Genomic DNA, 12,152 nt, shown 5'->3' on the forward strand with positions numbered 1-12,152 from the left:
TGTTGGAAGTTCCACCGTCGGTGTGGTGTGACATTCGTGACCCATCTTCATCGCTACAAACAGTGGTTGTTGAGGTATGATTTCTTTCCGTGCATTGTCACTTCACATCATCTGTTTATTGTATTTGGGGGGTTTGAGGTTGACAACAATGTTGCTGCCTTTGAGCTGTTTAAGGTTTAATGTAGGCTTCAGTGACTGTTGCTAAAGCTAGGGTTTATGATGATCTATTTCTTTTCATTCTTCTTTGTTGTAGTAATGTATTGTGTTGAATAACATGGTTGTTTAAGCAGAAGATGGTGTATATTAACATGAGGGTGTATCATGGTGGTGCATTCGGATATGAGGACGGGGTATTTAAGTATTTGAAGGGACAAACTATAATTATCGAAGACATTGATGGCGATCGGTGGTCTGTGTTTGAGGCTTATGAAGAGATAAGATAGTTTGGATACTTGCAGTCCAACATTGGAGCATTATGGTATAAAGATCCAACTGTGGATGATTCGGAGAATAACTTGAAGATGTTGAAAGGTGACTCAAATGCAATTGAAATGTACAAAATAGTTGGGATGAGGGGCTTGGTATAGTTGTTTGTGGTCCATGATGTTGGGGATGCAGAGGGGTCCGAAAGTGGATTACATTGACGTAGGGGGAGTAGTTGGGGGTGTTGAAAGTGAGGAACGTAATGCTGCTGGTCTTCATATAGTTGTTTTTGATGACCATGTGACTGAAGTAGTTGAGGGAAGCGGGGCACATAATGAGAGAGATTCAGAAGAGTTAGTAGGTGGAGGACAGATTGGAGGAGATCGACGTGAAACCAGTGATGAAGACAGTGATGACCTCGAATATTTGCCATCCAATGAGGAGGGGGACAGTGCATGTGACATACACTTCACTAATAGTGAGGATGAGTATGAATATGACAGTGGATTTAGAAAAACTAATTATATGCCAAAGAAAGATACTGCTACCAAGGAAAAAGGGATTGGGACAAGTCATCTAAGTGATGAGAAAGGGGCAGATAGTGATGAATTGGAAATAAACCATATGATTGGTGGAGATGAGGTGGAGAATGATGATCCTGAGGAGGATGCTGATGATGGATCATATCGTGGGGGGTTAAAGGTTTCCAGTTCATAAACGTGAAAAGGACATGACCAACTATAGATGGGAGGTAGGAACACTTTATATATCTAGGCAATAATTTAAGGACACTGTTTTGGCTTATGCAGTTCATACATCTAGAAGTATCAAGTTTAAGAAGTGTAACTTGGTGAGGGTTAGGGTTTTTTGTTAGAAAGACTGGCCCTTTTTGGCTCTATGCACACAGGGTTAGGGATGAGTCAACATGGCAATTAAAGAGCATGAATCTGCAACACACTTGCATGCAAACACACAGAGTTGGCATAATGCACTCCAAATGGCTAGGCAACCAGTTTAAGAAGAAGGTGGAGTCTAATCCTAGAATAGGAGTTGGTGGCAAAGGCATACAAGAAGTGGAATCTGACTGTGACCAAATCCATGGCAGCCAAAACCAAGCACGAGGCACTAAGCTAGATTTAGGAGCAGTATAAGAGGATTAATGATTATTGTGCTAAACTTCTAAAAGCTAATCCGGGTTCATCCATTGTCGATTCGGTCCCTGGATTTTGCTCAGGAGATCCAGAACCCAGATTTGATGAACTATTGTGTATTCCAGAGATTGTATGTATGCTTTGATGCATGCAAGAAAAGCTTCCAACATTGTAGACCCTTTATTAGTTTGGATGGGTGCTTCTTAAAGACTCCTCAGGGTGGCTGGAGACACCAATGACCAGATCCTTCCGATTGCTTATACGGTAGTTGAAGCTGAGACAAAGGACTCCTGGGTTTGGTTTCTACACTATCTTGCTGATGATTTGGGATAAGAAAAAATTGAAAGATGCACATTCATGTCTGATCAGCAGAAGGTAATGATTAATTTGACATTAGTATTTTGTTTGCAGAAAGCCTATTGGTTGAAATTAAAAAACAATGACTACTGGACTAACATTGGCATGCTCACCTTCATTTTGTAGGGTTTGTTACCAGCTTTTGAGGAGGTCATTTTAGGGGTGGACAACAGATTCTACGTGAGGCATCTGTATAACAATTTCAGGAAGAAATTATCTGGATTGGAGCTGAAGAACCGAATGTGGCAATGTGCAAAGTCAACTCATTGGAAGGATTGGGATAAGGAGATGAAATCACTAAGACTCAAGAATGAGGGGGCATTTCGACACTTGAACGGCATTCTACCCAGATTTCGGTCCCGTTCTATATTTACATTTCATTCAAAATGTGACTCTAATCCCTTGTTAATAACATGAGTGAACGTTTTAATGCTGTCATAGTTGAGGCAAGAGAAAAACCAATTGTGTTAGAGGACATTGGGGTGTATCTAATGACTAGATGGGCTGCCAATAGAGATAGGATTCAACTGTACCAGGGTAATATCATACCAATAATTAGGAAGAAATTGGAAAAAAAAAGGGCAAAATTTGCTAGGGACTGGAGGCCATATTGGTCAGCTGCTAGTAAGTATGTGGTGATGTGTGGGCTAGATAAATTTGTTGTGGATCTGGCTGCTTCTGATTGTTCTTGCATGATTCAACTATACCAGGGTAATATCATGACAACATACCTCATAGTATACGCAACCCTAAAATCTTCGGCCTAGGTTATCCTTCGTCATTGAGGTTTGTAGAATTGGCCTGTCTCCATGTCCACATACCAACTCCTTCACAGGTGAACAAACTCGACACGATCTGGAACTCTAGGAAGCCATTGATGCAGCCATTTTGAACCCTTCCTCTGCTTTGTTGAACCCTAGCGCTGCTTCCTTCCTCTGAGCTTTCGAAAAAAATGATCTTATTTTCCTTTACACACAACAATCCCTTTTTTATTTGTTTTGATCATTGTTGTTGTTGTTACTATTATTATTATTTGATAAAAATTCAATAACGGACATTAACGAACTGAGGGGCATAATTGTCCGAGGGACCATTTTAAAAGCAACACGAGCTTTAGGAACGATTTTATATGCGAAATAAGGATAGGGACAAAAAATTTTTTGGTCTCTACGTTAGGGACTAAAATTGTACTTAACCCATTTTTTACTTTTTCTCCTCCTCTCTTTGATGATCTTGCAGCATTATGTATTTCTTCTTCTTCTTTATTTGATTTTTCTTCTCTTTTTCTTGGTTTTATTCCTTTCAAGAAAGTGAAACAAAAATTATAATAAAATGAAATAAGAAAAAGATGAAGAAGAAAAAAATAAAGAAGAAGAAGAAGAAGAAGAAGAAGAAGAAGAAGAAGAAGAAGAAGAAGCAGTAATAAAAGATGAGAAAGGAAGAGTTTTGAATTGTACAGAACAACGAGCCGAAATATACCTTAATTCACTCAAAAATTAACCGAAAATACATTCAAAATGAAGTGAAAATTAAATTTCGAATGAACCAAAATTGCTTAATGATGATGATACACAAACAAACTCGTTTTAAAACAAGCATAGACCAAGTGCACTTTATTTAAATCCAGAATAAACCAAAATTACTTAATGATTGTGTTCGAAAAAAGGCACACAAATAAAATTGAATTTCAAATGAACCGAAATTACATCCAGAATGAATCAAAAATTAAATTCTGAATGAACCGAAATTATTTAATGATGATTGTACACAAACAAACTCTTTTCAAAAGAAGCATAGACCAAGTGCACCTTATTTAAATTCAGAATGAACCGAACTTACTGAATGATTACGTTCAAAAACAAGCACACAAACAAAATTAAATCATGAACAAAAATACATCCAAATCCATCAAGTGATTTTACAGCATTATGCGTTTCTTAATCTTTGTTTATTTTTTCATATTTTTATTATTGTTAAGATGATAAAATAAGAAGAATTATGAGAAGGAAAAATAAGAAGGAGAAGATGAACAAGACAAGAAGAAGAAGAACATGATGATGAGTTTTGAAAAGTTTTTTTATTCTTGTTTTTTCTTTTTTTTGATTTTTCCTCTCTTTTTCTTGATTTTATTCCTCTCAAGAGAGGATGTGAGGAGGAAGAGTTTTAAATTATGTAGAACAACGAAACCAAATCCACCTTAATTCACTCAGAAACGAACCAAAATTACATCCAGAATAAACAAAAAATTAAATTTTAAATAAACCGAAATTACTTAATGATAACGATACACAAACCAACTCGTTTCAAAATAAGCATAGACCAAGTTCACCTTATTTAAATTCAGAATAAAATAAAATAACTTAATAATTGCATTAAAAAACAAGCACAAAAACAAAATTGAATGATAAAAAATTCACTCAAAAATGAACCGAAATTACATCCAGAATAAACCAAAACTTGAATTTTGAATTAACCGAAATTACTTAATGATGACGATACACAAACAAACTCATTTCAAAATAAGCACGAACCAAGTCAATTTTGAACAAAAACACATCCAAATCAATTTTAGATCAGACAATGTCATCAATATGGCAAAAATTCGATGATAACGATAACGATAACAATGATACGTGTTAGAAGAAGACAAAAATGATGATAACGATGATGATCATGATGATGGAGGAGAAGGATGAAAATGAAGGAGGAAGAGAAAAAGAAGAAGAAGACGTAATATCAGGGGTGAAAAAGAATGTGCGTGCGTGAATTTGAAAGAAGAAGAAGAAGAAGAAAGCATGAAAAAGAAACGCGTGAATCTAAAAGACTTGGTTGGATTTGATTGGTTAAATCATTTGTATGTGGAGCTTATTGTAAAGCATAATACTTATTTCGAGTAACTTAATTTGATTTATTGCTCAAAATAATTAATTATATCTTTATTATTATTGATTAAGTCCATTAACTTATTATAAAAATTTATTTTATATGCATTCTCGGTATAAATATTTTATATAAACAACTAATTCTATATTTGTTACATCAATAAAAATAATTTATTTTTAAACGCGTTAATTAAAATATTATCTAAATGAATAAATCTAATTGAATAATTATGTAAAATTTTTTATACTATTAATACATTAAAATTAAATTTAACTTATAATTATGAGTATAAGATAACAAAATCCTTTTATAAGTTCTGGTAATTTTCTCCGAGGAAATTATGTAAATTCAAGAGTTATTAAACAATATATATGTAAGTAGTTTGGGACAATCAGTATCTAAATAAACCCTATCATTCTTAATCCTTAATGTTAATTAATTCTATTAATAAAGGATAAATAAAGTACGTTTACTATGTCATAGTACGGAAAGGGTAAGAAATGAGCAAAGGAGAGAGTAGGGGCAGGGTTTAAGGACAAAATACAGAGAGGATGACGGCTATGTCGTCAAAAGAGATAAGGGAGAAAGTGAGGGTGGGTGTGCACTTAGTGTTAAAGAGGATTTTTTAGGAAGTTTTTCAAAGGCTTCAAAAGTCTCCTTTAGAGATAAAGTTATAGGTGCAGAAAAATCTAAGGCCTTTGCACTTGTAAGATCTCTTTCTGGGGATAGCATAACGACGGTGGTAGGTAAGCAGGGTGATTCTCAACCTCCGTGTGTTAGCTTCACAAAAGAGACAAAGCTCTGCTTTGCAAAATCTTATAGAGATGCCTTAGTGATCAAGGTCTTGGACAAGAACTACAGTTATACAGCTCTTTCACATAAGCTTCGGATGGTCAAGCACAGCAAAGGTGGCTTCGATCTTTTAGACATGGGATTTGGGTATTTTCGGGTGAAATTTGATGCCGCTGAGAAGCGTGATAAGGTCATGCTTGGTGGTTTGTGGTTGATAAAGAGGGCATTATATCGCTGTAAAGAAAATTTTTAAGGCCCAAGGTAGGAAGGAAACACTCAAGCACAGGTTCAGATAGGAAAGCAAGGCCCACGTTGCATGTTTCTCATGCTAATGGGTCCGCTTCTTCACGAGCCAAGGTTGGATCTCGAACCATGCTCCAGTAGCGTGGGTCGCGTGTGAAGAATGGAGATGCGTCTGCGATGCCATCTTCTCAACAGACCCAAGTGCCTTGCGGCTCCTCCCTTCAGAAACGGCTAAGACCGCCATCCTTGCAGAGCTCGCCGACGAAGAAGAATGGATGCTCGATGGTGGATGTTTCCGCGAAGGTTGCTTCAACGGCAGTTTTGCCATGGATGGAAGTCTCGGCGCTGAAGGATGCAACAAGAGAAGGCATGGATGGGGTGGCCTCCTATGAGAGATTGACGACAACAAAGTGTGAGGGAGTTTGTCCCATAATTCAAGCATCATCTTGAGGTTGGTGAAGTAATTTTATATTCATTGTTGTTCTATTATTCTATCTTTATATTATGGATAGTTTAAATATAATAATTTGAAACATTAGAGGTGCATCTAATAAGTTAGCGTGAGTGAATTGCAAAGAGCTTGTTAGAAAATTTAAACCAGTCTTTTTATTGTGGTTGAGAGTCATTGTCCTTTTCAACACTTGAAAATGTTCTGTAAAAGGCCTGCTTATCATTCTATTGGTACAGTGGAGGCAATAGGGTATAAAGGGGGTATATGGTTCCTTTCTACAATGTCGGATGCTTGCTGCAGATAGGTAGATGCTTTTGATCAGTGTATTACAGTGGATGTTCAGTTAGATAATGTGATTTGGAGGTGTAGCGGTATTTATGGTAGTCCTCATTTTAATACCAAGGTTTATGGTAGCCCTCATCTTTTCATTGGCCATGGATCATTCTTGGTGATTTTAATGAAGTTCTCTTCTCTCATAAATCTAAGGGTTGTCTTTTTTCGAGTCGATGCATAAATCGATTTGATGCCTCAACTATATTGGAAGACACCTCTCTTGGTACATAAGGGTGAACAACTATATTGAGGTGGCAAAAAATCTTGATTGGATTTGTATCAATAGTGGATGGTTATCTATATTTTCGAAGGCTTATGCGAAAATACTAAATATACTTCAGTCTGATCATTGTCCCATCCTAATTCACTATAAGGCTTGGCCCCAGCTGAAAAGGAACAGACCTTTTCTATTTATTACAGCTTGGACTACCCATCTGAGGTACAGAGATAATGCGAACCAGTCGTAGCAGTCTGGCTATAGAGAGGTGCATGGCAAGTTTTCAAAAGTATAGAAGAACTCTCTAGAGTTTAATTCTAAAGTGTTCGGCGACATTTTCGTTAGGAAAAGGAAGTTGGAGCACCAAATTAATTTCCTACAGAAGTGGCTGGAAGTGATAAAAGATTCTTCTATGCGGCAAAAAGAGCAACAGTTGATTGAGGATTATAATAACACTCTTGTATAAGAGGAACTTCTATAGTTTCAGAAATCCAAAGAGTAGTGGATAAAATTCAGGGATAGAAATACCAATTTCTTTCATGTTCAGACTCTGGTATAGAGGAAGCATCATGATCTCTTTCTTAAGGATGGAGTGTGAGAAACGGATCCGGATGTCCTTTGCAAGAAAGCTAAGTCCTTTTTTAAAAGCTTATTTCACCACTCGAAGGATGTAAATTTGGAATGTCTTGGTGAAGTATTGCTTCCTTCCCTGAATGAGGACGCTTGCTATAACCTTACAGCGCCAGTTACATTGGAGGAAATTAAGTCGGCTATTTTTAGTATGCATTTTTTTAAGGCGCTGAGTCCTGATGAGTTTCAAGATTTCTTTTTTCAAGGAATATTGGGAGATTATTGGTTTTGATATTTGTACTGTGGTTAGTCAAACATTCTCTGGTATGGATATTGATTCGAGAATGATGGAAACTCAACTGATTCTTATTCTGAAAGTAGAAACCCCGGTTTCCATTAAAGATTTTAGACTTATCAGTCTCTGTAATGTAGTTTACAAAGTTATAACAAAGGTCCTAGTCAATAGACTTCGTTCTCATCTCACGGACATTGTTGGGCCCCTTCAAGGAGGTTTTATTTCAGGAAAGGAAACTCTTGACAACATTATTATTGTGCAAGAGGTTTTTCACTTCATGAAGAAGACGAAGTCTAAGAAAGACACCCTGGCCTTTAAGATTGATCTGGAAAAAGCTTATGACAGAGTTGATTAGAGATTTTTGAAACATACCCTTGTGAATTTTGGCTTTTCTATCCCTACAATCAATCTGATTATGCATTGTGTCACTGCCTCTTCATTGTCTATCCTATGGAATAGGGATCGATTAAATAGCTTCACTCCTAGCCGGGGACTTAGGCAAGGAGACCTGATATCACTATATCTGTTTGTGTTGTGTATGGAGAGATTGTCTTGCTTTATTAATCATCATGTTGATAGGGGCTTGTGGAAGCCGATTGCTGTTTCTAATGGGTGTCCAAGAATTTCTCATTTGATGTTCGTCGATTATTTGCTTCTGTTCTGTAAAGCTAAAAAAGGGCAAGTTTAAAATGTAATGGTAGTTTTGGATAACTTTTGTAGAGCCTTTTGGATGAAGGTTAATATGGAGAAATCTAAAGCGCTATGCTCCAAGAATGTCTCAGCGACAAGGAAATAGATTTTTACTGGGGTGTCATCCATCAGATTCGTCCAGAACTTGGGCAAGAATTTAGGAGTTACCCTTAGTCACTCTCGGGTGACACGAGCAGCGTTCAATGTTGTTCTAGACAAGATTTGGTGGAGGCTGGCTAGTTGAAAAGGGAGATTGCTTAACAAGGCGGGGAGACTATGTTTGATCAATTCAGCAGTGGCTGTGATTCCTTCTTACCACATGCAAGTATCTTTCTTCCCTAAAAGGATATTCAATAAGATAGAATCTATGATGCGGAGCTTTCTCTAGAAAAGTCAAGTTGATGGTAGAGGCGTGAATCTGGTTATTTGGAAGGTGTTGGTCACCCATAAAAAGTTTGGAGATTTGGAGATTCGAGATCCATTTTGTGCTAATGTTGCTCTTCTTGGAAAGCTAGTATGGCAATTTTTTCATCATCCTAACAAGTTATGGGTTCAATTATTGACGAAAAAATACGGTTCCTCTCTCAAAGACTGTTTCAGTCGGTCTCGAGACATAGGCTCTTATGTTTGGAAGAGTATATGTAAAACTTAGGATCTCTTGAAGGATGACTTTGTTTATTGCATTGGGAATCTAAACCAAACTTTTTGGTTTTCTAATTGGAAAAGAGGGGGGCAACTTTGTCATGAGATGGATTATGTTCATATTTCTAATTCAGATCTTCGAATCTTGGATCTTTGGTCATCTGGACAGTGGCACTTTCAGAATATTTATTCTCCTATAAACCAATTTCTGCAAGGTAACATTCTTTCCTATAATTGAATGTGCAAGCAGGTTCAGTGGTAGGATGGTTTTGAGCTGGTACGACGTCAAAGGTTTATGACTCTCATAGTGGTTACTTGTGGTTCAGTAAGAAGAAGTTTGGTTGGGAGGACCAGGGAAATTGGCTTTGTCTTTGATGTCAGCTTGTTCTGAAAAAACATAAATTCTTGGCCTGACTTTGTCTTAGAGAGGCTCTGCCCACTGCTGCTTTTCATTTCAGAAGGGACGTCTTGCTGACGGACAGCTGTCCATAATGTTTTTCTGGCCAGGAATCAGTTGTTTATTGTATTCGGGATTGTCCGAAAGCTCATCTAGTTTGGCAAGTTTTGGAGATTCTTTGTCAACCTCTGGATTTAATGAACTGGTTCTTGGTTCATAGCAAAGAGTGCCCTTTTAGATTCTTTTCTCGTCTATGGTTGATTTGGCATTTTAGGAATAATAAAATCTTTCATACACACGAGTATTGACCCCTGAATAAGGTGACTAGTATGGCTTTATCTTTTGGAAAAAGAGCTTTGGAATATTTTTGAGTTGTAACGAGTTTCTATCCTCTCTACCACTAGTGGCTCATGATTTTACTGATGCAAATTATTCTGCTACTGGTGATCGTGTTGGTTTTGCCTATGTTAGCAGAAATTGGAATGAAAGTTGGCAACGAGGCTGTTTGGGAACGATTGAGAGTGGTAATATTCTGCAAGGAGAGTTATTTGTTATTTGGAGAACATATCTTCTACTCTAGGACTTTAGGCAAATTGATGTTATTTGTAAAATAGATTGTGTGGATGCCTTTATTCTTGTCAATAATTTTGAGGATATCTCTAATTTTGTTGATCCTTTAGTGCTGAAAATCTGAGACATCATGTCTTAAAAATGGTGTGTTGACCTCTAATTGATCTTAAGAGATGCAAACAAAGTGGCAGATGATGAGTTTGGAAAATTCCAAAATTAAATTGATGATGATCAAACATTATTAAATAATTAATTGTAAAATTATTAATTTGATCTTCATTTAACATTTGTTAATTAATAATTTTGTTGTGCAGATTTTGTTTTGGACCGAAAAATTGGGTAGCCCAATGTGAAGCCAAACATTCAGCCTTGCCCAATTTTTCATTACATTGTGTGGCTAAATCATTGTTTTGTTTATTGGGCCAGATTTATTTAAACAAGCCCAAAAATTAGTATTTGCTACAAGACCAAAAGGGTTGGTCCGAATTGAAAAGAGAGAGAAAGCAAAGATTGCATGCTTGCAACGGATATCCACATTCATCATTTGATGGATTTCAAATTTTGATTAAATGCATATTAATGCAAATATTGGAAATAGGAAAAAGAAAGTGAAAAAGTGATTTGATAGCTTTCAATGTATTACACGCTTCTAGGAATGGGTTTTGAAACATTAATTCATTTCATTCTCTTTCTTAGTTCCACCAAAAGCATTTCAATTTCTCTCTTCTCTCTCTTCTTTCTTCAAACTTTGGTCACTTCATAGAAAATATGGAAGCTAATGCAAGCTACCATCAAAAAGAAGAAGAAGCTAGTAGCAAGGCCATTATGCTGATGACATCAAGAAAAAGAAAATCTGAAGTATGGAGTGGCTGAGATTTTTACCACAAAAGGTAAGATGTGGTGAGGTGATCTCAAGCTCTCCATACCAAAAATGGTGGAGATCCATTCGGTCAGAGGAAGAAGATCCTTGGAGGCATGGCTCGTATCAGCTTTTGATCAACCACCACAGAAGGTAGCTACTGTAGATACGTGGAGGAAGAGGCAGAAATTAGAGCAGATGGAGCTATCATCATCAAGAACTCATCAAGAGCTAGGAATTCTTCTTGGAGTGCAACTCAAGATGGAAGGCCCGGATTGATGAAGATTGATGACAAGAGAAGACACAGAGGTAATTGCATGTTGGGTTTTACATTCGGTTTCCTCTTCTCTCTCTGGGGCCGAACCGGTTTTGTTTAAAGAAGAAGAAGATTAGCTTGGTTCAACAGTTTCAACCTTGGAGGCTTCCCCTTCTATAAATAAGGGAGAACAACCAGGGCTTGAAACAAGGAAAAGAGTAAAAGCACAGTGTTTCTATAGCTACCCCAGCTAACAGAAGTTCTTCTCCTTCAATGTTCTTCATTTTGTATCTTTCTGTTTAATTTTATCTGTCTTGAATCTCATAAAAAAAGGCAAACAGTGAGGTTTGTAAGAAAAAGTCATAGAGCGAAAAAAGGCAGAGTGCACAAAATTAAAAGAAAAAGCCATAGATGTCCTTAGAGGTCCTTTGTACATCTGTGTTGTGTTTCATGATTCTGTGAGAATCCCCTTACAAGTTGGATTAGCACTTTGCAGTTGAAAGTTTGGTGGGTTACCAAGTCAAGTTCAGGATTGGGGCTAGATTATGGACTTGTCCCGGATAGAAAGGGTAGTTCCTAAGGAGAATTGGTGTATGTAATCATGATTATAGTGAAATTCCATCATTATTGTGATGGAGATTGGATGTAGGTTGCATTGCCCTTAGCAGCTGAACTAAGATACATCTTGGTGTGATTTTCTCTCTCTTCTACTCCATTTCACTTTCTGCTGCATAGGAGACAAATCTAAAAAATATCTCTTGACTGGTTACGAGACAAAAAGAAAAAGTCTCTTGATCAGGCACAAGACAAAAACAAGAAATATCTTCTCAAGTTTTCTAAAAGAACAGCAAGTGTTATTAAGCAAAAAAGGGGCTAAGATTCAACCCCCCTTCTCTTAGCCACTTATAAACCATTATGTCTTGAAAATCTGATTTTGTTGATCCTTTAGTGTTGAAAATCTGAGACATCATGTCTTGAAAATAGTGTGTTGACCTCTAATTGATTTTAAGAGATGCAAACAAA

Source organism: Arachis hypogaea, chromosome 8 (genome assembly GCF_003086295.3).
Source record: "Arachis hypogaea cultivar Tifrunner chromosome 8, arahy.Tifrunner.gnm2.J5K5, whole genome shotgun sequence".
Taxonomy (NCBI): Eukaryota; Viridiplantae; Streptophyta; class Magnoliopsida; order Fabales; family Fabaceae; genus Arachis; species Arachis hypogaea.